Below are 23051 nucleotides of genomic sequence, written 5' to 3' on the forward strand. Positions count from 1 at the left end.
CGCCGCGGCCGCAAGGTTACTCACACGATAGAGATGAGCATTCGTTTTAAGGCAGTGTAGTGGAGCACTCCGCGTGTGTAGCAGTTTTTTCGGTTGTATCCGACGTCGCTGGGTGGCAATCCCACTTTCCCCTGCAGAAAAGTGCTCGGGCAGCTCGACGAGCATCGCTGGTTCAATGGCATGTGCCTCAGTAGTGCAGTAGGCAGCGCGTAAGTCTCATAATCTTAAGGCTTGCCGGCACGATAGCTCAGCGTGTTCGGTCTGAGAGTTATCTGCCCTCTGTAATAAAAGACCGAGTCAACGATGAACTTGAACGGGCGCCATCGGACGTCCGCCCCCAACAAATGCAACGAAAGAAATGAGAAGAAAAAAAAAAAAAAAATTGGTGAATGCTCGCTTAGCATGCGGACGGCCCGGGTTCGATTCCCGGCCGGTGCATCGTTCTGCTGTTCTCGCTATAATGCTGCCGCGCCGATTCCTCGCCTGAGCTGCGTCAGCCTCAGGAATGTATAGCAGGATTCGCTGTGAGAGGAACCATACACGCAGCACGCAATAGACCGTACTTGAACGGTCGCATGCTATTTCTGAACTCTGACGTCGGCCTGTCCCAACAGGCCGCTGTGTTCAGGTGCCGCAAGGGCGATGTACTGTAACCTCGGGCAGTGCTGCGTTCCGTTGAAAAAGCTGCGGCAGCAGTTTAATCTAGCAAGTAGGGAAAGCACGTGTAGCAACACAACAGATTCTTGAGAAAGCGCGAACTGTCTATCTCTAATATGAGAGACTTACCAAGTTTTCTGTAACGTTACTTGCAACGTGCCTCGGTAGCGCAGTAGGTAGCGCGTAAGTCTCATAATCTTAAGGTCGTGAGTTCGATCCTCACCCAGGGCATTTAATTTGCTGTACATCATGACTGAATTAACGGCGTTGCTGTTGCTAGGGAACGAACTTAATTGTAATTCGTTATCCATAAGGAGTCTACGCCTCAGCGTCAATACGTTTATTTCCAATTATGACAACGTACAACTTTGATCTTTCTCTTCCCTTGTTTGGAGTAAAATAATGAATAGTCAATTTCGGGCTGTGCGCCATGCCAGTCTGTAGGCGCAAATATGCTCGCAAACGGAGAACTGCACTGAGTCCAGATTCAGCACGAAATACGAGAGGAGACGGAGAAAAGCTCACGCTTATCGAGCAAATCCGGTGTGGTCTAGTGGCTAGGATACCTGGCTTTCACCCAGGAGGCCCGGGTTCGATTCCCGGTACCGGAACGGAAGTTTTTGCGCACACAACGCTCCATGTTTTGGCCTTCGAACTGTCGTTTGTCGCCCACCTTCCGAAGCTTCGACCGAACGTAATCGGGGAAAACAGGCACATGATGCAATTACTGTCGGCACCGGAATAAAGGGAGAAGAGGCACTGGTCCGTTGTTGGGCTGCTACCAGCGTCAGTGGGAAGTCGGTGAAGTCGCCAGTTGCGCCAGAAGCCAGAAATTACCGTAGTACGCCTACACACGCGTTCCAGTTATTTACATTGCTTGCAGCCGCTCCATCCACAACGAGCGTGAGCCCGGATAGCTCAGTCGGTAGAGCATTAGGCTTTTAACCTAAGGGTCCAGGGTTCAAGTCCCTGTCCGGGCGAAGATTTTAACGTTTCCGTAATGGCTCGTCTCGTAGCGATGGTAGCCCTGCCGTAATCAGTGCACGGAGTTCGTTTCCTGTCAACATTCTGCGCAGACCGGTTGGATTTTTCACGATTCCAGGGAAACTTGGGTTACGAGCAGTCGTGGCCGAGTGGTTAAGGCGTCTGACTAGAAATCAGATTCCCTCTGGGAGCGTAGGTTCGAGTCCTACCGACTGCGTCGGATTTTTCTTTTTTTGTTTAAGAACAACGAGCAGAAAATTTCGCAGATTGCCTGTCGTTTTGGTACCTCTCCACACCTCGCCTCTCACAGCCGTTTATAGTGCCTGTCCTTTTGATAAGGGCGAATTCCAAGCGTCAGCTTTCGCGTCAGCCGAGCAAAGTCGGGACAAGTCGGGACATACTACAGGATGGTCTGCGTGGAGCTACGACGAAAAAAACCTTCATTTAACAGCACGCGGCTCACATACTCATACGAAAAAAACTAGCGCCACTTGCGGTGGCCGGGAATCGAACCCGGATCAACTGCTTGGAAGGCAACTATGCTCACCATTACACCACCACCGCACAGCCGCTGCTCGCAACGCCCCGCTGTGTCGCCTTCCTGCCCGCCAGCAGCGGCCCACGGTGATAGTAGCTGCAGGCGCTTTTCGAGGTAGGAGGGCGCATCCACACGCATTCGGGTAGCGCCTCCACGCACGCTGCGTCTTTGGGCAAGACTAGTCGCCGCGGCCGCAAGGTTACTCACACGATAGAGATGAGCATTCGTTTTAAGGCAGTGTAGTGGAGCACTCCGCGTGTGTAGCAGTTTTTTCGGTTGTATCCGACGTCGCTGGGTGGCAATCCCACTTTCCCCTGCAGAAAAGTGCTCGGGCAGCTCGACGAGCATCGCTGGTTCAATGGCATGTGCCTCAGTAGTGCAGTAGGCAGCGCGTAAGTCTCATAATCTTAAGGCTTGCTGGCACGATAGCTCAGCGTGTTCGGTCTGAGAGTTATCTGCCCTCTGTAATAAAAGACCGAGTCAACGATGAACTTGAACGGGCGCCATCGGACGTCCGCCCCCAACAAATGCAACGAAAGAAATGAGAAGAAAAAAAAAAAAAAAATTGGTGAATGCTCGCTTAGCATGCGGACGGCCCGGGTTCGATTCCCGGCCGGTGCATCGTTCTGCTGTTCTCGCTATAATGCTGCCGCGCCGATTCCTCGCCTGAGCTGCGTCAGCCTCAGGAATGTATAGCAGGATTCGCTGTGAGAGGAACCATACACGCAGCACGCAATAGACCGTACTTGAACGGTCGCATGCTATTTCTGAACTCTGACGTCGGCCTGTCCCAACAGGCCGCTGTGTTCAGGTGCCGCAAGGGCGATGTACTGTAACCTCGGGCAGTGCTGCGTTCCGTTGAAAAAGCTGCGGCAGCAGTTTAATCTAGCAAGTAGGGAAAGCACGTGTAGCAACACAACAGATTCTTGAGAAAGCGCGAACTGTCTATCTCTAATATGAGAGACTTACCAAGTTTTCTGTAACGTTACTTGCAACGTGCCTCGGTAGCGCAGTAGGTAGCGCGTAAGTCTCATAATCTTAAGGTCGTGAGTTCGATCCTCACCCAGGGCATTTAATTTGCTGTACATCATGACTGAATTAACGGCGTTGCTGTTGCTAGGGAACGAACTTAATTGTAATTCGTTATCCATAAGGAGTCTACGCCTCAGCGTCAATACGTTTATTTCCAATTATGACAACGTACAACTTTGATCTTTCTCTTCCCTTGTTTGGAGTAAAATAATGAATAGTCAATTTCGGGCTGTGCGCCATGCCAGTCTGTAGGCGCAAATATGCTCGCAAACGGAGAACTGCACTGAGTCCAGATTCAGCACGAAATACGAGAGGAGACGGAGAAAAGCTCACGCTTATCGAGCAAATCCGGTGTGGTCTAGTGGCTAGGATACCTGGCTTTCACCCAGGAGGCCCGGGTTCGATTCCCGGTACCGGAACGGAAGTTTTTGCGCACACAACGCTCCATGTTTTGGCCTTCGAACTGTCGTTTGTCGCCCACCTTCCGAAGCTTCGACCGAACGTAATCGGGGAAAACAGGCACATGATGCAATTACTGTCGGCACCGGAATAAAGGGAGAAGAGGCACTGGTCCGTTGTTGGGCTGCTACCAGCGTCAGTGGGAAGTCGGTGAAGTCGCCAGTTGCGCCAGAAGCCAGAAATTACCGTAGTACGCCTACACACGCGTTCCAGTTATTTACATTGCTTGCAGCCGCTCCATCCACAACGAGCGTGAGCCCGGATAGCTCAGTCGGTAGAGCATTAGGCTTTTAACCTAAGGGTCCAGGGTTCAAGTCCCTGTCCGGGCGAAGATTTTAACGTTTCCGTAATGGCTCGTCTCGTAGCGATGGTAGCCCTGCCGTAATCAGTGCACGGAGTTCGTTTCCTGTCAACATTCTGCGCAGACCGGTTGGATTTTTCACGATTCCAGGGAAACTTGGGTTACGAGCAGTCGTGGCCGAGTGGTTAAGGCGTCTGACTAGAAATCAGATTCCCTCTGGGAGCGTAGGTTCGAGTCCTACCGACTGCGTCGGATTTTTCTTTTTTTGTTTAAGAACAACGAGCAGAAAATTTCGCAGATTGCCTGTCGTTTTGGTACCTCTCCACACCTCGCCTCTCACAGCCGTTTATAGTGCCTGTCCTTTTGATAAGGGCGAATTCCAAGCGTCAGCTTTCGCGTCAGCCGAGCAAAGTCGGGACAAGTCGGGACATACTACAGGATGGTCTGCGTGGAGCTACGACGAAAAAAACCTTCATTTAACAGCACGCGGCTCACATACTCATACGAAAAAAACTAGCGCCACTTGCGGTGGCCGGGAATCGAACCCGGATCAACTGCTTGGAAGGCAACTATGCTCACCATTACACCACCACCGCACAGCCGCTGCTCGCAACGCCCCGCTGTGTCGCCTTCCTGCCCGCCAGCAGCGGCCCACGGTGATGGTAGCTGCAGGCGCTTTTCGAGGTAGGAGGGTGCATCCACACGCATTCGGGTAGCGCCTCCACGCACGCTGCGTCTTTGGGCAAGACTAGTCGCCGCGGCCGCAAGGTTACTCACACGATAGAGATGAGCATTCGTTTTAAGGCAGTGTAGTGGAGCACTCCGCGTGTGTAGCAGTTTTTTCGGTTGTATCCGACGTCGCTGGGTGGCAATCCCACTTTCCCCTGCAGAAAAGTGCTCGGGCAGCTCGACGAGCATCGCTGGTTCAATGGCATGTGCCTCAGTAGTGCAGTAGGCAGCGCGTAAGTCTCATAATCTTAAGGCTTGCCGGCACGATAGCTCAGCGTGTTCGGTCTGAGAGTTATCTGCCCTCTGTAATAAAAGACCGAGTCAACGATGAACTTGAACGGGCGCCATCGGACGTCCGCCCCCAACAAATGCAACGAAAGAAATGAGAAGAAAAAAAAAAAAAATTGGTGAATGCTCGCTTAGCATGCGGACGGCCCGGGTTCGATTCCCGGCCGGTGCATCGTTCTGCTGTTCTCGCTATAATGCTGCCGCGCCGATTCCTCGCCTGAGCTGCGTCAGCCTCAGGAATGTATAGCAGGATTCGCTGTGAGAGGAACCGTACACGCAGCACGCAATAGACCGTACTTGAACGGTCGCATGCTATTTCTGAACTCTGACGTCGGCCTGTCCCAACAGGCCGCTGTGTTCAGGTGCCGCAAGGGCGATGTACTGTAACCTCGGGCAGTGCTGCGTTCCGTTGAAAAAGCTGCGGCAGCAGTTTAATCTAGCAAGTAGGGAAAGCACGTGTAGCAACACAACAGATTCTTGAGAAAGCGCGAACTGTCTATCTCTAATATGAGAGACTTACCAAGTTTTCTGTAACGTTACTTGCAACGTGCCTCGGTAGCGCAGTAGGTAGCGCGTAAGTCTCATAATCTTAAGGTCGTGAGTTCGATCCTCACCCAGGGCATTTAATTTGCTGTACATCATGGCTGAATTAACGGCGTTGCTGTTGCTAGGGAACGAACTTAATTGTCGTTCGTTATCCATAAGGAGTCTACGCCTCAGCGTCAATACGTTTATTTCCAATTATGACAACGTACAACTTTGATCTTTCTCTTCCCTTGTTAGGAGTAAAATAATGAATAGTCAATTTCGGGCTGTGCGCCATGCCAGTCTGTAGGCGCAAATATGCTCGCAAACGGAGAACTGCACTGAGTCCAGATTCAGCACGAAATACGAGAGGAGACGGAGAAAAGCTCACGCTTATCGAGCAAATCCGGTGTGGTCTAGTGGCTAGGATACCTGGCTTTCACCCAGGAGGCCCGGGTTCGATTCCCGGTACCGGAACGGAAGTTTTTGCGCACACAACGCTCCATGTTTTGGCCTTCGAACTGTCGTTTGTCGCCCACCTTCCGAAGCTTCGACCGAACGTAATCGGGGAAAACAGGCACATGATGCAATTACTGTCGGCACCGGAATAAAGGGAGAAGAGGCACTGGTCCGTTGTTGGGCTGCTACCAGCGTCAGTGGGAAGTCGGTGAAGTCGCCAGTTGCGCCAGAAGCCAGAAATTACCGTAGTACGCCTACACACGCGTTCCAGTTATTTACATTGCTTGCAGCCGCTCCATCCACAACGAGCGTGAGCCCGGATAGCTCAGTCGGTAGAGCATTAGGCTTTTAACCTAAGGGTCCAGGGTTCAAGTCCCTGTCCGGGCGAAGATTTTAACGTTTCCGTAATGGCTCGTCTCGTAGCGATGGTAGCCCTGCCGTAATCAGTGCACGGAGTTCGTTTCCTGTCAACATTCTGCGCAGACCCAGGGAAACTTGGGTTACGAGCAGTCGTGGCCGAGTGGTTAAGGCGTCTGACTAGAAATCAGATTCCCTCTGGGAGCGTAGGTTCGAGTCCTACCGACTGCGTCGGATTTTTCTTTTTTTGTTTAAGAACAACGAGCAGAAAATTTCGCAGATTGCCTGTCGTTTTGGTACCTCTCCACACCTCGCCTCTCACAGCCGTTTATAGTGCCTGTCCTTTTGATAAGGGCGAATTCCAAGCGTCAGCTTTCGCGTCAGCCGAGCAAAGTCGGGACAAGTCGGGACATACTACAGGATGGTCTGCGTGGAGCTACGACGAAAAAAACCTTCATTTAACAGCACGCGGCTCACATACTCATACGAAAAAAACTAGCGCCACTTGCGGTGGCCGGGAATCGAACCCGGATCAACTGCTTGGAAGGCAACTATGCTCACCATTACACCACCACCGCACAGCCGCTGCTCGCAACGCCCCGCTGTGTCGCCTTCCTGCCCGCCAGCAGCGGCCCACGGTGATGGTAGCTGCAGGCGCTTTTCGAGGTAGGAGGGTGCATCCACACGCATTCGGGTAGCGCCTCCACGCACGCTGCGTCTTTGGGCAAGACTAGTCGCCGCGGCCGCAAGGTTACTCACACGATAGAGATGAGCATTCGTTTTAAGGCAGTGTAGTGGAGCACTCCGCGTGTGTAGCAGTTTTTTCGGTTGTATCCGACGTCGCTGGGTGGCAATCCCACTTTCCCCTGCAGAAAAGTGCTCGGGCAGCTCGACGAGCATCGCTGGTTCAATGGCATGTGCCTCAGTAGTGCAGTAGGCAGCGCGTAAGTCTCATAATCTTAAGGCTTGCCGGCACGATAGCTCAGCGTGTTCGGTCTGAGAGTTATCTGCCCTCTGTAATAAAAGACCGAGTCAACGATGAACTTGAACGGGCGCCATCGGACGTCCGCCCCCAACAAATGCAACGAAAGAAATGAGAAGAAAAAAAAAAAAAAATTGGTGAATGCTCGCTTAGCATGCGGACGGCCCGGGTTCGATTCCCGGCCGGTGCATCGTTCTGCTGTTCTCGCTATAATGCTGCCGCGCCGATTCCTCGCCTGAGCTGCGTCAGCCTCAGGAATGTATAGCAGGATTCGCTGTGAGAGGAACCATACACGCAGCACGCAATAGACCGTACTTGAACGGTCGCATGCTATTTCTGAACTCTGACGTCGGCCTGTCCCAACAGGCCGCTGTGTTCAGGTGCCGCAAGGGCGATGTACTGTAACCTCGGGCAGTGCTGCGTTCCGTTGAAAAAGCTGCGGCAGCAGTTTAATCTAGCAAGTAGGGAAAGCACGTGTAGCAACACAACAGATTCTTGAGAAAGCGCGAACTGTCTATCTCTAATATGAGAGACTTACCAAGTTTTCTGTAACGTTACTTGCAACGTGCCTCGGTAGCGCAGTAGGTAGCGCGTAATTCTCATAATCTTAAGGTCGTGAGTTCGATCCTCACCCAGGGCATTTAATTTGCTGTACATCATGGCTGAATTAACGGCGTTGCTGTTGCTAGGGAACGAACTTAATTGTCGTTCGTTATCCATAAGGAGTCTACGCCTCAGCGTCAATACGTTTATTTCCAATTATGACAACGTACAACTTTGATCTTTCTCTTCCCTTGTTAGGAGTAAAATAATGAATAGTCAATTTCGGGCTGTGCGCCATGCCAGTCTGTAGGCGCAAATATGCTCGCAAACGGAGAACTGCACTGAGTCCAGATTCAGCACGAAATACGAGAGGAGACGGAGAAAAGCTGACGCTTATCAAGCAAATCCGGTGTGGTCTAGTGGCTAGGATACCTGGCTTTCACCCAGGAGGCCCGGGTTCGATTCCCGGTACCGGAACGGAAGTTTTTGCGCACACAACGCTCCATGTTTTGGCCTTCGAACTGTCGTTTGTCGCCCACCTTCCGAAGCTTCGACCGAACGTAATCGGGGAAAACAGGCACATGATGCAATTACTGTCGGCACCGGAATAAAGGGAGAAGAGGCACTGGTCCGTTGTTGGGCTGCTACCAGCGTCAGTGGGAAGTCGGTGAAGTCGCCAGTTGCGCCAGAAGCCAGAAATTACCGTAGTACGCCTACACACGCGTTCCAGTTATTTACATTGCTTGCAGCCGCTCCATCCACAACGAGCGTGAGCCCGGATAGCTCAGTCGGTAGAGCATTAGGCTTTTAACCTAAGGGTCCAGGGTTCAAGTCCCTGTCCGGGCGAAGATTTTAACGTTTCCGTAATGGCTCGTCTCGTAGCGATGGTAGCCCTGCCGTAATCAGTGCACGGAGTTCGTTTCCTGTCAACATTCTGCGCAGACCCAGGGAAACTTGGGTTACGAGCAGTCGTGGCCGAGTGGTTAAGGCGTCTGACTAGAAATCAGATTCCCTCTGGGAGCGTAGGTTCGAGTCCTACCGACTGCGTCGGATTTTTCTTTTTTTGTTTAAGAACAACGAGCAGAAAATTTCGCAGATTGCCTGTCGTTTTGGTACCTCTCCACACCTCGCCTCTCACAGCCGTTTATAGTGCCTGTCCTTTTGATAAGGGCGAATTCCAAGCGTCAGCTTTCGCGTCAGCCGAGCAAAGTCGGGACAAGTCGGGACATACTACAGGATGGTCTGCGTGGAGCTACGACGAAAAAAACCTTCATTTAACAGCACGCGGCTCACATACTCATACGAAAAAAACTAGCGCCACTTGCGGTGGCCGGGAATCGAACCCGGATCAACTGCTTGGAAGGCAACTATGCTCACCATTACACCACCACCGCACAGCCGCTGCTCGCAACGCCCCGCTGTGTCGCCTTCCTGCCCGCCAGCAGCGGCCCACGGTGATGGTAGCTGCAGGCGCTTTTCGAGGTAGGAGGGTGCATCCACACGCATTCGGGTAGCGCCTCCACGCACGCTGCGTCTTTGGGCAAGACTAGTCGCCGCGGCCGCAAGGTTACTCACACGATAGAGATGAGCATTCGTTTTAAGGCAGTGTAGTGGAGCACTCCGCGTGTGTAGCAGTTTTTTCGGTTGTATCCGACGTCGCTGGGTGGCAATCCCACTTTCCCCTGCAGAAAAGTGCTCGGGCAGCTCGACGAGCATCGCTGGTTCAATGGCATGTGCCTCAGTAGTGCAGTAGGCAGCGCGTAAGTCTCATAATCTTAAGGCTTGCCGGCACGATAGCTCAGCGTGTTCGGTCTGAGAGTTATCTGCCCTCTGTAATAAAAGACCGAGTCAACGATGAACTTGAACGGGCGCCATCGGACGTCCGCCCCCAACAAATGCAACGAAAGAAATGAGAAGAAAAAAAAAAAAAAATTGGTGAATGCTCGCTTAGCATGCGGACGGCCCGGGTTCGATTCCCGGCCGGTGCATCGTTCTGCTGTTCTCGCTATAATGCTGCCGCGCCGATTCCTCGCCTGAGCTGCGTCAGCCTCAGGAATGTATAGCAGGATTCGCTGTGAGAGGAACCATACACGCAGCACGCAATAGACCGTACTTGAACGGTCGCATGCTATTTCTGAACTCTGACGTCGGCCTGTCCCAACAGGCCGCTGTGTTCAGGTGCCGCAAGGGCGATGTACTGTAACCTCGGGCAGTGCTGCGTTCCGTTGAAAAAGCTGCGGCAGCAGTTTAATCTAGCAAGTAGGGAAAGCACGTGTAGCAACACAACAGATTCTTGAGAAAGCGCGAACTGTCTATCTCTAATATGAGAGACTTACCAAGTTTTCTGTAACGTTACTTGCAACGTGCCTCGGTAGCGCAGTAGGTAGCGCGTAATTCTCATAATCTTAAGGTCGTGAGTTCGATCCTCACCCAGGGCATTTAATTTGCTGTACATCATGGCTGAATTAACGGCGTTGCTGTTGCTAGGGAACGAACTTAATTGTCGTTCGTTATCCATAAGGAGTCTACGCCTCAGCGTCAATACGTTTATTTCCAATTATGACAACGTACAACTTTGATCTTTCTCTTCCCTTGTTAGGAGTAAAATAATGAATAGTCAATTTCGGGCTGTGCGCCATGCCAGTCTGTAGGCGCAAATATGCTCGCAAACGGAGAACTGCACTGAGTCCAGATTCAGCACGAAATACGAGAGGAGACGGAGAAAAGCTGACGCTTATCAAGCAAATCCGGTGTGGTCTAGTGGCTAGGATACCTGGCTTTCACCCAGGAGGCCCGGGTTCGATTCCCGGTACCGGAACGGAAGTTTTTGCGCACACAACGCTCCATGTTTTGGCCTTCGAACTGTCGTTTGTCGCCCACCTTCCGAAGCTTCGACCGAACGTAATCGGGGAAAACAGGCACATGATGCAATTACTGTCGGCACCGGAATAAAGGGAGAAGAGGCACTGGTCCGTTGTTGGGCTGCTACCAGCGTCAGTGGGAAGTCGGTGAAGTCGCCAGTTGCGCCAGAAGCCAGAAATTACCGTAGTACGCCTACACACGCGTTCCAGTTATTTACATTGCTTGCAGCCGCTCCATCCACAACGAGCGTGAGCCCGGATAGCTCAGTCGGTAGAGCATTAGGCTTTTAACCTAAGGGTCCAGGGTTCAAGTCCCTGTCCGGGCGAAGATTTTAACGTTTCCGTAATGGCTCGTCTCGTAGCGATGGTAGCCCTGCCGTAATCAGTGCACGGAGTTCGTTTCCTGTCAACATTCTGCGCAGACCCAGGGAAACTTGGGTTACGAGCAGTCGTGGCCGAGTGGTTAAGGCGTCTGACTAGAAATCAGATTCCCTCTGGGAGCGTAGGTTCGAGTCCTACCGACTGCGTCGGATTCTTTTTTTTTTGTTTAAGAACAACGAGCAGAAAATTTCGCAGATTGCCTGTCGTTTTGGTACCTCTCCACACCTCGCCTCTCACAGCCGTTTATAGTGCCTGTCCTTTTGATAAGGGCGAATTCCAAGCGTCAGCTTTCGCGTCAGCCGAGCAAAGTCGGGACAAGTCGGGACATACTACAGGATGGTCTGCGTGGAGCTACGACGAAAAAAACCTTCATTTAACAGCACGCGGCTCACATACTCATACGAAAAAAAACTAGCGCCACTTGCGGTGGCCGGGAATCGAACCCGGATCAACTGCTTGGAAGGCAACTATGCTCACCATTACACCACCACCGCACAGCCGCTGCTCGCAACGCCCCGCTGTGTCGCCTTCCTGCCCGCCAGCAGCGGCCCACGGTGATGGTAGCTGCAGGCGCTTTTCGAGGTAGGAGGGTGCATCCACACGCATTCGGGTAGCGCCTCCACGCACGCTGCGTCTTTGGGCAAGACTAGTCGCCGCGGCCGCAAGGTTACTCACACGATAGAGATGAGCATTCGTTTTAAGGCAGTGTAGTGGAGCACTCCGCGTGTGTAGCAGTTTTTTTCGGTTGTATCCGACGTCGCTGGGTGGCAATCCCACTTTCCCCTGCAGAAAAGTGCTCGGGCAGCTCGACGAGCATCGCTGGTTCAATGGCATGTGCCTCAGTAGTGCAGTAGGCAGCGCGTAAGTCTCATAATCTTAAGGCTTGCCGGCACGATAGCTCAGCGTGTTCGGTCTGAGAGTTATCTGCCCTCTGTAATAAAAGACCGAGTCAACGATGAACTTGAACGGGCGCCATCGGACGTCCGCCCCCAACAAATGCAACGAAAGAAATGAGAAGAAAAAAAAAAAAAAAATTGGTGAATGCTCGCTTAGCATGCGGACGGCCCGGGTTCGATTCCCGGCCGGTGCATCGTTCTGCTGTTCTCGCTATAATGCTGCCGCGCCGATTCCTCGCCTGAGCTGCGTCAGCCTCAGGAATGTATAGCAGGATTCGCTGTGAGAGGAACCATACACGCAGCACGCAATAGACCGTACTTGAACGGTCGCATGCTATTTCTGAACTCTGACGTCGGCCTGTCCCAACAGGCCGCTGTGTTCAGGTGCCGCAAGGGCGATGTACTGTAACCTCGGGCAGTGCTGCGTTCCGTTGAAAAAGCTGCGGCAGCAGTTTAATCTAGCAAGTAGGGAAAGCACGTGTAGCAACACAACAGATTCTTGAGAAAGCGCGAACTGTCTATCTCTAATATGAGAGACTTACCAAGTTTTCTGTAACGTTACTTGCAACGTGCCTCGGTAGCGCAGTAGGTAGCGCGTAATTCTCATAATCTTAAGGTCGTGAGTTCGATCCTCACCCAGGGCATTTAATTTGCTGTACATCATGGCTGAATTAACGGCGTTGCTGTTGCTAGGGAACGAACTTAATTGTCGTTCGTTATCCATAAGGAGTCTACGCCTCAGCGTCAATACGTTTATTTCCAATTATGACAACGTACAACTTTGATCTTTCTCTTCCCTTGTTAGGAGTAAAATAATGAATAGTCAATTTCGGGCTGTGCGCCATGCCAGTCTGTAGGCGCAAATATGCTCGCAAACGGAGAACTGCACTGAGTCCAGATTCAGCACGAAATACGAGAGGAGACGGAGAAAAGCTGACGCTTATCAAGCAAATCCGGTGTGGTCTAGTGGCATTTCCGCTTTAGACGCCGTGCAGTGTGGACGTGCCTAGTCTTCCGCTCCGCCGTAGCGTTACGTATAGTGGACTATCGTTTTTGTTACGTGTTGTGTTGCAACTTCTGAGAGTGTTTCTCCGTCGTTGTTTCGTACCTTGTGTTACTTTCTGTCCGTATTTCAGTGTTTTTTTTTTTTTGTGTAGCGGTTTCGACCGCATATTTTGAAAATGTCGTCCCAGGTTATTCCTCGTCAGGCTACAGTTAGTTTTGCTTTTGACAAGTCAACCCGCCATGTGCAACCTAGTTCTCTTGAGATTCATGATTGGTTGGTAGATACCTTTGGTGTTCATTCGGATCAGGTGCACACTGCTTATTTTGATACCGAACTGTATGTTTTCTTTGTTAAGTTTATGGACCCACTTCAGGTTGATAAAATTCTTTCTAAATATGGTCATCAAGTTCTCTTTCGGCATCGGGATGATTCTGTAAGTACCGTGCTGCTTTCCAATGCTTCCATCACGTATACCAATGTTCGTGTTTACAACCTTCCACCGGAGGTAGATAATGTCTATCTTAAGGAGGGTCTACAGAAGTATGGTGATGTAAAGAGCATTCGCCTTGAACGCTGGTTAAGCCAACATCGCCTGCAATGTTACAGTGGTATTCGTTCAGTCGAAATGCACGTTAAGCAGAATATTCCATCTCACCTGCAGATCGGTGGATATCGTGTCCATGTAACATATAGTGGTCAGGTTGGCACCTGTTTTTTGTGCAATGAAAGTGGTCACGTACGTACCGACTGTCCGCGGAGAGTTTTTGTTTTAAAAAATTCTCTCGAACAGCGTCGCAAGTTAACGGTCGCTGACCTCGTTGCAGGTGGTTCTGCTCTTGGTGTAGCACAGTCCAGTGGTAGTAGCGCCCCTCCACAGGTTTTGCGCACCGCTGATACAGATTTTCCTCCTTTGCGTGCTAAATCTGATGTTGTTCCGTCTGTCCCTCAGGTGGGTGTGCCACTTTTGAATAATAAGAGGCGTCGCCCACACGATGGAAATAGTACGGATGAGGATCTCCCTGAGATGCCCCAGTCCGAGCGACCGGCATCCTCCGAGCCACTGTGTACTGTAGCTGCTCCCTGCCCTCCTGAGGTAGCGGTTCCGGTGGCGGCTGCTGGCGCCCCTCCGGCCTCCGACGCAGCTTCTCTCGGGTCGGGTCGTCGGTCGGGCCTGTTGGCGCCGTCTTCCGAACCGACTTCGATGTCACAACAAGTGGAGCCGCGACAACTTCCTGCTTCGCTGCCCCATACCTCTGCCAGCGGAGCTGCTCCGCTTCCTTCCAACTCTGCGGCCTCGGACCTTCCCGCTCACGTTTCGCCTCCGTGCAGTCCATGTTTGCCGGAAGCTAGTGCAGGTGTTGACCATTCCGTTTTGTCGGATGTTTCCCCCGCGACCCCCGATCCCGCATGTGGACCGGCGCGGGTGGTGTCGGATACAGAACTTGACCCTCCTACGTCACCGGCGGCTGAAGCTTCCTTGCCCGTCAGCCGACGCAAGTTACGCGTTCAGCCGAACGTTAATGCTGTTCGTAAAAAACCGAAACGTAAGGGATCCGCGGAACGGGGTAGCAGTCCCCCTCCCTCGGATGCCTCCGTCACCCCTGCTATGGACTGTGACGCTGGTGCGTCGGTGTAGGTGATTTGTTTTCTCGCTTTTCTCTCTATGGTTCAAGCATACACCTTTCTTACCTTAAATGTTAACCGTATTGAGTCCGACGTTCGCATTGCCTCTTTGCGGCAGTTTATTTACGACGCCTGTGCGGACGTAGTGTTTTTGCAGGAAGTGTTGTTTTCTGATCTCTCTCTACCTGGATTTCAAACTGTTTTTAATGTCGCGCCGGAATATTCAACAGGAACTGCTCTTTTCTTTCGAGAGGGCATTCCTATTACTGACATTGAATTCCTTGACTCTGGCCGTGGGATTGGTTGTCGTCTTTTTGATCTCCGCCTCGTTGTTTTGTATGCCCCCTCTGGTTCGGGTCACACTGTGGCTCGATCGCGCTTTTATAAAGAAGAGCTTATTTATCTTTTGCGCCAGAGTCCTCGGAGTCTCCTGCTCGGAGGCGATTTTAATTGTGTTTTACGCCCTGCAGACCAGTCCCCCAATTTTAATTATTGCCGTGATTTACATGACTTAGTTCGTACGATGCATCTGCGTGATGTTTGGGAACACAAATATCCAACCCTGGTGAAATATACGTTTTTTACCGCGTCCTCATGCAGTAGACTCGACAGATTCTATTTATCTGATTTTTTATGTGATAAAATTCTTTCTGTCGATGTTATTCCTACTAGTTTTTCTGACCATTGTGCTTTTACTGCAACTGTAAATCTTAGTCGCCAACCTGCAAAACTTTATCGTTCCCAGTGGATGTTAAATGTTTCCCACCTTGCCGACAGTGCTATGGATGATGTTATAAGTGGCGTGTGGGAGCGATGTCTTCGCTCTGTCCCGCGATACCCCTCCTTGCTGGTTTGGTGGACTGCGTTTGCCAAGCCCAAGATTCGTCAGACTTTGATTTTCTACTGTGCTGCTAGGACGCGTGATTTTAAGAACACGTATGAATATTACTACTCTGTCCTGCGTGAACTATATGACGCGGCGGGTACCTCTCCACTGCGGATCCATGATGTTCGTCGTATTAAAGCCAAGCTCTTGAGCCTTAAACGACGACAGATGGATGGTCTGCGAGTTAAGTCGAAACCTCACTCTCTTGTTGAAGGTGAACTGACATCCTTGTACCACCTGCTACGGCATCAGACTCGTCGTCGTCGCTCCTTCATCTCTTCTCTTACGGTGGATGATGGGCGACAGCTTAGTGCACAGGAGGAAATGGTTCGTGCTCTTCATCAGTATTACACTAGTCTCTATTCTGCCGATGATTCTGGTGAGTCTCTTTCGGATGATGTCTTTGGGGATCTAACTGCGACGATCGCGCCTGACGCGAACGGCGAATTTCTCCGGGAGTTCCAGGTAGATGATGTTTTCGATTTTATTGCTCGCTCTCCGTCCAGTAAATCGCCGGGTCCAGACGGCCTGCCTAAAGAATTTTATCTCCGTTTTTGGCCTCTTTTGGGTGGCATTTTTACGCAGATTTTAAATGAGATTGTCAGGGGGATGGATGTGCCTGCCGATTTTAAAGTAGGGAAAATTGTTTTAATTCCGAAGTCCTCTGGTCGTCTATCTGCTGCCAATCTTCGTCCGCTCACATTGCTGAATTTTGACTATAAGACAGCTGCTAGAGCGCTCAATAGCCGGTTGTCTTCTCTGCTTCGGGGTGTGATTGGTGCACATCAATGTTGTTTTCATGATAGATCTATTCTGACACCAGTAGCCGAATATCGGGATGTTGTCTCGGTTGCGGCGGTTACAAACGTACATTGTGCCTTTGCCTTCCTTGATTTTTATAAGGCTTTTGATCACGTCAGTCATGTGTTTTTAGATCGTGTTTTAGGTACAATAGGTTTTAACGCTTCATCACGTGGTGTTCTTGGCAATTTGTATAGGGGAATAACAGCTCGGGTGTCAGTCAATGGGCAGCTGACGCCGCCCATTGCTATCCGCCGCGGAGTGCCTCAGGGTAGTCCGCTCTCTATGTCTTTATTCGTTTTGTCCCTGGAACCGCTGCTTCGGACTATTGCTCTCAAGCTTCAGGGTATGTCCCTCTCTGGTGGGAAGCTCTCGGTTAAGGCATATGCCGATGATGTCGTTGTTCTCCTCCGTCAACGAGATGATATCCCGTTGTTGAAAGGGGCAGTTGATGCATACTGTCGTGTCTCTGGAGCGCGTCTCAATCAGGGTAAATGTAAGTTCCTTGATATTCGAGGATTTCGCGATGCTGACGTCCCTTGGGCCACTTTTGTCGCTCGCCATACGTCCTTGGGGATTATCATTGATCGGTGTCCTCTAAAAATGGCGGCTCTCAATTGGAAATCTGTCACCGAGAAGATACAGGGGGCTCTGATGGTCCATGAGCAGCGCTCTGCTACCATTTTGCAAAAAGTCAGAATTTTAGACACCTACGTCCTATGTAAAGCTTATTATGTTGCTCAGCTGTTCCCACTTCCCGTGATGGTGGCGAAAAGGTTGCGCCAATTGTCTAGCAGGTTTATATGGAAGGGCCATCTATTCAAGTTACGTTACGAGGTAATGACGAAATCGCGTCTCTCCGGAGGCTTGGGCCTCTCTGACATTACTCGCAAGGCGTCTGCTTTGTACGTCCGCCGAACGACTCTAATTGTTACGCAAGAAGTGACTTCAATTACATCCAGGCTTTTTACTGTTGTGCGTCCGGCGAGCCTTGCTCCACCTGTCGATGTCGGACGCCTAAATTTTAAGTTGAAACACATTCGGGAATTTTACATTGCGGTGAGTTACCTCGGTGACGTCTTCTTGCGGCGACCGGTGCCAACGACCAAGGGCTTGATTGCCCGCTGGGAGGGGCTGGCCAGTCCCAATCCAATAGAACTGGCGTCTCCATCCGTGTCCTGGAGGAACGTCTGGAAGAACGTTAGTCTGCCGATCCACTCTATGGCCGTGGCGTCCACGTGGTATAGGGTAATAAATAATTTGGTTCCCACCAATGTACGACTGCACCGTATTGGTCTTTCTGACACGGACACCTGTACTCGGTGTGGTCTCCTGGATACCCTTGAACATCGATTCACCTGCTGTGGGCACCTTGCTAATTGGCGTTGGCTCAGGAAACAACTTGCTTTTGTCACTAGGTCTGCTGAAGCCGCTTATACTATTGACATCATCGTCCGGCCCGATTCTTCCTTTTTTCCGCAGACGAAGCTCCATACCGTCATGTGGTTGATTGGCCATTTCGTACATTTTGTCAACAGTTGTCATGAAGAGGATGGACACCTAGCGTTTCGGCAGTACATGCTTACTGCTTACTGGCAGCGCTTGCGATTGCCAGGCCTCCGAGATGATTTTGCCAATATGCTTAGCCTGACATTTGAAAGAGAGGGTGTTGGCTAAGGTCACCTGTGTGAGCCATTTTCTTTTATACTGTTTCTGGATTTGCCGCCTTTATGTATGTTTCTTCTCTACACCAGGACTGAAGTTTTCGTGTTTTAACCTTTATTTCAGTAAGCAGTCTATATTATATAGTCATGTTTTAGGATTTTAATTTCAGTACTGTACTTCTTTTGAAGTGGCTGTGTGGTGGATATTCTTTAATATTTTTTTTTCAATAGATATATTCGTTCGAGTGGTAGTGTGTCTGCTTCAAAAAAAAAAAAAAAAAAAAAAAAAAAAAAAAAAAAAAAAAAAAAAAAAGTGGCTAGGATACCTGGCTTTCACCCAGGAGGCCCGGGTTCGATTCCCGGTACCGGAACGGAAGTTTTTGCGCACACAACGCTCCATGTTTTGGCCTTCGAACTGTCGTTTGTCGCCCACCTTCCGAAGCTTCGACCGAACGTAATCGGGGAAAACAGGCACATGATGCAATTACTGTCGGCACCGGAATAAAGGGAGAAGAGGCACTGGTCCGTTGTTGGGCTGCTACCAGCGTCAGTGGGAAGTCGGTGAAGTCGCCAGTTGCGCCAGAAGCCAGAAATTACCGTAGTACGCCTACACACGCGTTCCAGTTATTTACATTGCTTGCAGCCGCTCCATCCACAACGAGCGTGAGCCCGGATAGCTCAGTCGGTAGAGCATTAGGCTTTTAACCTAAGGGTCCAGGGTTCAAGTCCCTGTCCGGGCGAAGATTTTAACGTTTCCGTAATGGCTCGTCTCGTAGCGATGGTAGCCCTGCCGTAATCAGTGCACGGAGTTCGTTTCCTGTCAACATTCTGCGCAGACCCAGGGAAACTTGGGTTACGAGCAGTCGTGGCCGAGTGGTTAAGGCGTCTGACTAGAAATCAGATTCCCTCTGGGAGCGTAGGTTCGAGTCCTACCGACTGCGTCGGATTTTTCTTTTTTTGTTTAAGAACAACGAGCAGAAAATTTCGCAGATTGCCTGTCGTTTTGGTACCTCTCCACACCTCGCCTCTCACAGCCGTTTATAGTGCCTGTCCTTTTGATAAGGGCGAATTCCAAGCGTCAGCTTTCGCGTCAGCCGAGCAAAGTCGGGACAAGTCGGGACATACTACAGGATGGTCTGCGTGGAGCTACGACGAAAAAAACCTTCATTTAACAGCACGCGGCTCACATACTCATACGAAAAAAACTAGCGCCACTTGCGGTGGCCGGGAATCGAACCCGGATCAACTGCTTGGAAGGCAACTATGCTCACCATTACACCACCACCGCACAGCCGCTGCTCGCAACGCCCCGCTGTGTCGCCTTCCTGCCCGCCAGCAGCGGCCCACGGTGATGGTAGCTGCAGGCGCTTTTCGAGGTAGGAGGGTGCATCCACACGCATTCGGGTAGCGCCTCCACGCACGCTGCGTCTTTGGGCAAGACTAGTCGCCGCGGCCGCAAGGTTACTCACACGATAGAGATGAGCATTCGTTTTAAGGCAGTGTAGTGGAGCACTCCGCGTGTGTAGCAGTTTTTTCGGTTGTATCCGACGTCGCTGGGTGGCAATCCCACTTTCCCCTGCAGAAAAGTGCTCGGGCAGCTCGACGAGCATCGCTGGTTCAATGGCATGTGCCTCAGTAGTGCAGTAGGCAGCGCGTAAGTCTCATAATCTTAAGGCTTGCCGGCACGATAGCTCAGCGTGTTCGGTCTGAGAGTTATCTGCCCTCTGTAATAAAAGACCGAGTCAACGATGAACTTGAACGGGCGCCATCGGACGTCCGCCCCCAACAAATGCAACGAAAGAAATGAGAAGAAAAAAAAAAAAAAAATTGGTGAATGCTCGCTTAGCATGCGGACGGCCCGGGTTCGATTCCCGGCCGGTGCATCGTTCTGCTGTTCTCGCTATAATGCTGCCGCGCCGATTCCTCGCCTGAGCTGCGTCAGCCTCAGGAATGTATAGCAGGATTCGCTGTGAGAGGAACCATACACGCAGCACGCAATAGACCGTACTTGAACGGTCGCATGCTATTTCTGAACTCTGACGTCGGCCTGTCCCAACAGGCCGCTGTGTTCAGGTGCCGCAAGGGCGATGTACTGTAACCTCGGGCAGTGCTGCGTTCCGTTGAAAAAGCTGCGGCAGCAGTTTAATCTAGCAAGTAGGGAAAGCACGTGTAGCAACACAACAGATTCTTGAGAAAGCGCGAACTGTCTATCTCTAATATGAGAGACTTACCAAGTTTTCTGTAACGTTACTTGCAACGTGCCTCGGTAGCGCAGTAGGTAGCGCGTAAGTCTCATAATCTTAAGGTCGTGAGTTCGATCCTCACCCAGGGCATTTAATTTGCTGTACATCATGACTGAATTAACGGCGTTGCTGTTGCTAGGGAACGAACTTAATTGTAATTCGTTATCCATAAGGAGTCTACGCCTCAGCGTCAATACGTTTATTTCCAATTATGACAACGTACAACTTTGATCTTTCTCTTCCCTTGTTAGGAGTAAAATAATGAATAGTCAATTTCGGGCTGTGCGCCATGCCAGTCTGTAGGCGCAAATATGCTCGCAAACGGAGAACTGCACTGAGTCCAGATTCAGCACGAAATACGAGAGGAGACGGAGAAAAGCTGACGCTTATCGAGCAAATGCGGTGTGGTCTAGTGGCTAGGATACCTGGCTTTCACCCAGGAGGCCCGGGTTCGATTCCCGGTACCGGAACGGAAGTTTTTGCGCACACAACGCTCCATGTTTTGGCCTTCGAACTGTCGTTTGTCGCCCACCTTCCGAAGCTTCGACCGAACGTAATCGGGGAAAACAGGCACATGATGCAATTACTGTCGGCACCGGAATAAAGGGAGAAGAGGCACTGGTCCGTTGTTGGGCTGCTACCAGCGTCAGTGGGAAGTCGGTGAAGTCGCCAGTTGCGCCAGAAGCCAGAAATTACCGTAGTACGCCTACACACGCGTTCCAGTTATTTACATTGCTTGCAGCCGCTCCATCCACAACGAGCGTGAGCCCGGATAGCTCAGTCGGTAGAGCATTAGGCTTTTAACCTAAGGGTCCAGGGTTCAAGTCCCTGTCCGGGCGAAGATTTTAACGTTTCCGTAATGGCTCGTCTCGTAGCGATGGTAGCCCTGCCGTAATCAGTGCACGGAGTTCGTTTCCTGTCAACATTCTGCGCAGACCCAGGGAAACTTGGGTTACGAGCAGTCGTGGCCGAGTGGTTAAGGCGTCTGACTAGAAATCAGATTCCCTCTGGGAGCGTAGGTTCGAGTCCTACCGACTGCGTCGGATTTTTCTTTTTTTGTTTAAGAACAACGAGCAGAAAATTTCGCAGATTGCCTGTCGTTTTGGTACCTCTCCACACCTCGCCTCTCACAGCCGTTTATAGTGCCTGTCCTTTTGATAAGGGCGAATTCCAAGCGTCAGCTTTCGCGTCAGCCGAGCAAAGTCGGGACAAGTCGGGACATACTACAGGATGGTCTGCGTGGAGCTACGACGAAAAAAACCTTCATTTAACAGCACGCGGCTCACATACTCATACGAAAAAAACTAGCGCCACTTGCGGTGGCCGGGAATCGAACCCGGATCAACTGCTTGGAAGGCAACTATGCTCACCATTACACCACCACCGCACAGCCGCTGCTCGCAACGCCCCGCTGTGTCGCCTTCCTGCCCGCCAGCAGCGGCCCACGGTGATGGTAGCTGCAGGCGCTTTTCGAGGTAGGAGGGTGCATCCACACGCATTCGGGTAGCGCCTCCACGCACGCTGCGTCTTTGGGCAAGACTAGTCGCCGCGGCCGCAAGGTTACTCACACGATAGAGATGAGCATTCGTTTTAAGGCAGTGTAGTGGAGCACTCCGCGTGTGTAGCAGTTTTTTCGGTTGTATCCGACGTCGCTGGGTGGCAATCCCACTTTCCCCTGCAGAAAAGTGCTCGGGCAGCTCGACGAGCATCGCTGGTTCAATGGCATGTGCCTCAGTAGTGCAGTAGGCAGCGCGTAAGTCTCATAATCTTAAGGCTTGCCGGCACGATAGCTCAGCGTGTTCGGTCTGAGAGTTATCTGCCCTCTGTAATAAAAGACCGAGTCAACGATGAACTTGAACGGGCGCCATCGGACGTCCGCCCCCAACAAATGCAACGAAAGAAATGAGAAGAAAAAAAAAAAAAAAATTGGTGAATGCTCGCTTAGCATGCGGACGGCCCGGGTTCGATTCCCGGCCGGTGCATCGTTCTGCTGTTCTCGCTATAATGCTGCCGCGCCGATTCCTCGCCTGAGCTGCGTCAGCCTCAGGAATGTATAGCAGGATTCGCTGTGAGAGGAACCATACACGCAGCACGCAATAGACCGTACTTGAACGGTCGCATGCTATTTCTGAACTCTGACGTCGGCCTGTCCCAACAGGCCGCTGTGTTCAGGTGCCGCAAGGGCGATGTACTGTAACCTCGGGCAGTGCTGCGTTCCGTTGAAAAAGCTGCGGCAGCAGTTTAATCTAGCAAGTAGGGAAAGCACGTGTAGCAACACAACAGATTCTTGAGAAAGCGCGAACTGTCTATCTCTAATATGAGAGACTTACCAAGTTTTCTGTAACGTTACTTGCAACGTGCCTCGGTAGCGCAGTAGGTAGCGCGTAAGTCTCATAATCTTAAGGTCGTGAGTTCGATCCTCACCCAGGGCATTTAATTTGCTGTACATCATGACTGAATTAACGGCGTTGCTGTTGCTAGGGAACGAACTTAATTGTAATTCGTTATCCATAAGGAGTCTACGCCTCAGCGTCAATACGTTTATTTCCAATTATGACAACGTACAACTTTGATCTTTCTCTTCCCTTGTTAGGAGTAAAATAATGAATAGTCAATTTCGGGCTGTGCGCCATGCCAGTCTGTAGGCGCAAATATGCTCGCAAACGGAGAACTGCACTGAGTCCAGATTCAGCACGAAATACGAGAGGAGACGGAGAAAAGCTGACGCTTATCGAGCAAATGCGGTGTGGTCTAGTGGCTAGGATACCTGGCTTTCACCCAGGAGGCCCGGGTTCGATTCCCGGTACCGGAACGGAAGTTTTTGCGCACACAACGC

General features: G+C 51.1%; 36 non-coding genes across 36 annotated transcripts; 29 read left to right on the top strand and 7 right to left on the bottom strand.

The window, feature by feature from the left end:
* The first annotated feature begins 815 nt into the window (after positions 1–815).
* On the top strand, positions 816–888 carry Trnam-cau. Its single transcript has one exon. It is a non-coding gene; the product is annotated as a tRNA-Met (tRNA).
* Positions 889–1196: 308 nt separating this feature from the next.
* On the top strand, positions 1197–1268 carry Trnae-uuc. Its single transcript has one exon. It is a non-coding gene; the product is annotated as a tRNA-Glu (tRNA).
* Positions 1269–1564: 296 nt separating this feature from the next.
* Positions 1565–1637, top strand: Trnak-uuu. The gene has a single exon. It is a non-coding gene; the product is annotated as a tRNA-Lys (tRNA).
* Positions 1638–1776: 139 nt separating this feature from the next.
* Trnas-aga lies at positions 1777–1858 on the top strand. Its single transcript has one exon. It is a non-coding gene; the product is annotated as a tRNA-Ser (tRNA).
* A 275-nt stretch (positions 1859–2133) lies between these two features.
* On the bottom strand, positions 2134–2205 carry Trnag-ucc. Its single transcript has one exon. It is a non-coding gene; the product is annotated as a tRNA-Gly (tRNA).
* A 972-nt stretch (positions 2206–3177) lies between these two features.
* On the top strand, positions 3178–3250 carry Trnam-cau. The gene has a single exon. It is a non-coding gene; the product is annotated as a tRNA-Met (tRNA).
* A 308-nt stretch (positions 3251–3558) lies between these two features.
* Positions 3559–3630, top strand: Trnae-uuc. Its single transcript has one exon. It is a non-coding gene; the product is annotated as a tRNA-Glu (tRNA).
* A 296-nt stretch (positions 3631–3926) lies between these two features.
* On the top strand, positions 3927–3999 carry Trnak-uuu. The gene has a single exon. It is a non-coding gene; the product is annotated as a tRNA-Lys (tRNA).
* A 139-nt stretch (positions 4000–4138) lies between these two features.
* On the top strand, positions 4139–4220 carry Trnas-aga. Its single transcript has one exon. It is a non-coding gene; the product is annotated as a tRNA-Ser (tRNA).
* A 275-nt stretch (positions 4221–4495) lies between these two features.
* Trnag-ucc lies at positions 4496–4567 on the bottom strand. Its single transcript has one exon. It is a non-coding gene; the product is annotated as a tRNA-Gly (tRNA).
* Positions 4568–5537: 970 nt separating this feature from the next.
* On the top strand, positions 5538–5610 carry Trnam-cau. The gene has a single exon. It is a non-coding gene; the product is annotated as a tRNA-Met (tRNA).
* A 308-nt stretch (positions 5611–5918) lies between these two features.
* Trnae-uuc lies at positions 5919–5990 on the top strand. Its single transcript has one exon. It is a non-coding gene; the product is annotated as a tRNA-Glu (tRNA).
* A 296-nt stretch (positions 5991–6286) lies between these two features.
* Positions 6287–6359, top strand: Trnak-uuu. Its single transcript has one exon. It is a non-coding gene; the product is annotated as a tRNA-Lys (tRNA).
* A 119-nt stretch (positions 6360–6478) lies between these two features.
* Trnas-aga lies at positions 6479–6560 on the top strand. Its single transcript has one exon. It is a non-coding gene; the product is annotated as a tRNA-Ser (tRNA).
* A 275-nt stretch (positions 6561–6835) lies between these two features.
* On the bottom strand, positions 6836–6907 carry Trnag-ucc. Its single transcript has one exon. It is a non-coding gene; the product is annotated as a tRNA-Gly (tRNA).
* Positions 6908–7878: 971 nt separating this feature from the next.
* Positions 7879–7951, top strand: Trnam-cau. The gene has a single exon. It is a non-coding gene; the product is annotated as a tRNA-Met (tRNA).
* A 308-nt stretch (positions 7952–8259) lies between these two features.
* Positions 8260–8331, top strand: Trnae-uuc. Its single transcript has one exon. It is a non-coding gene; the product is annotated as a tRNA-Glu (tRNA).
* A 296-nt stretch (positions 8332–8627) lies between these two features.
* On the top strand, positions 8628–8700 carry Trnak-uuu. Its single transcript has one exon. It is a non-coding gene; the product is annotated as a tRNA-Lys (tRNA).
* Positions 8701–8819: 119 nt separating this feature from the next.
* Positions 8820–8901, top strand: Trnas-aga. The gene has a single exon. It is a non-coding gene; the product is annotated as a tRNA-Ser (tRNA).
* Positions 8902–9176: 275 nt separating this feature from the next.
* On the bottom strand, positions 9177–9248 carry Trnag-ucc. The gene has a single exon. It is a non-coding gene; the product is annotated as a tRNA-Gly (tRNA).
* Positions 9249–10219: 971 nt separating this feature from the next.
* Trnam-cau lies at positions 10220–10292 on the top strand. Its single transcript has one exon. It is a non-coding gene; the product is annotated as a tRNA-Met (tRNA).
* Positions 10293–10600: 308 nt separating this feature from the next.
* On the top strand, positions 10601–10672 carry Trnae-uuc. The gene has a single exon. It is a non-coding gene; the product is annotated as a tRNA-Glu (tRNA).
* Positions 10673–10968: 296 nt separating this feature from the next.
* On the top strand, positions 10969–11041 carry Trnak-uuu. The gene has a single exon. It is a non-coding gene; the product is annotated as a tRNA-Lys (tRNA).
* Positions 11042–11160: 119 nt separating this feature from the next.
* On the top strand, positions 11161–11242 carry Trnas-aga. Its single transcript has one exon. It is a non-coding gene; the product is annotated as a tRNA-Ser (tRNA).
* A 276-nt stretch (positions 11243–11518) lies between these two features.
* Positions 11519–11590, bottom strand: Trnag-ucc. Its single transcript has one exon. It is a non-coding gene; the product is annotated as a tRNA-Gly (tRNA).
* Positions 11591–12563: 973 nt separating this feature from the next.
* Positions 12564–12636, top strand: Trnam-cau. The gene has a single exon. It is a non-coding gene; the product is annotated as a tRNA-Met (tRNA).
* A 6003-nt stretch (positions 12637–18639) lies between these two features.
* Trnak-uuu lies at positions 18640–18712 on the top strand. The gene has a single exon. It is a non-coding gene; the product is annotated as a tRNA-Lys (tRNA).
* A 119-nt stretch (positions 18713–18831) lies between these two features.
* On the top strand, positions 18832–18913 carry Trnas-aga. The gene has a single exon. It is a non-coding gene; the product is annotated as a tRNA-Ser (tRNA).
* Positions 18914–19188: 275 nt separating this feature from the next.
* Positions 19189–19260, bottom strand: Trnag-ucc. The gene has a single exon. It is a non-coding gene; the product is annotated as a tRNA-Gly (tRNA).
* A 972-nt stretch (positions 19261–20232) lies between these two features.
* On the top strand, positions 20233–20305 carry Trnam-cau. The gene has a single exon. It is a non-coding gene; the product is annotated as a tRNA-Met (tRNA).
* Positions 20306–20613: 308 nt separating this feature from the next.
* Trnae-uuc lies at positions 20614–20685 on the top strand. The gene has a single exon. It is a non-coding gene; the product is annotated as a tRNA-Glu (tRNA).
* A 296-nt stretch (positions 20686–20981) lies between these two features.
* Positions 20982–21054, top strand: Trnak-uuu. Its single transcript has one exon. It is a non-coding gene; the product is annotated as a tRNA-Lys (tRNA).
* Positions 21055–21173: 119 nt separating this feature from the next.
* Trnas-aga lies at positions 21174–21255 on the top strand. The gene has a single exon. It is a non-coding gene; the product is annotated as a tRNA-Ser (tRNA).
* A 275-nt stretch (positions 21256–21530) lies between these two features.
* Positions 21531–21602, bottom strand: Trnag-ucc. Its single transcript has one exon. It is a non-coding gene; the product is annotated as a tRNA-Gly (tRNA).
* Positions 21603–22574: 972 nt separating this feature from the next.
* Positions 22575–22647, top strand: Trnam-cau. The gene has a single exon. It is a non-coding gene; the product is annotated as a tRNA-Met (tRNA).
* A 308-nt stretch (positions 22648–22955) lies between these two features.
* Trnae-uuc lies at positions 22956–23027 on the top strand. The gene has a single exon. It is a non-coding gene; the product is annotated as a tRNA-Glu (tRNA).
* The last annotated feature ends 24 nt before the right edge of the window (positions 23028–23051 follow it).

This window comes from Schistocerca piceifrons, unplaced genomic scaffold, assembly GCF_021461385.2.
Source record: "Schistocerca piceifrons isolate TAMUIC-IGC-003096 unplaced genomic scaffold, iqSchPice1.1 HiC_scaffold_444, whole genome shotgun sequence".
In the NCBI taxonomy this organism is placed as follows: Eukaryota; Metazoa; Arthropoda; class Insecta; order Orthoptera; family Acrididae; genus Schistocerca; species Schistocerca piceifrons.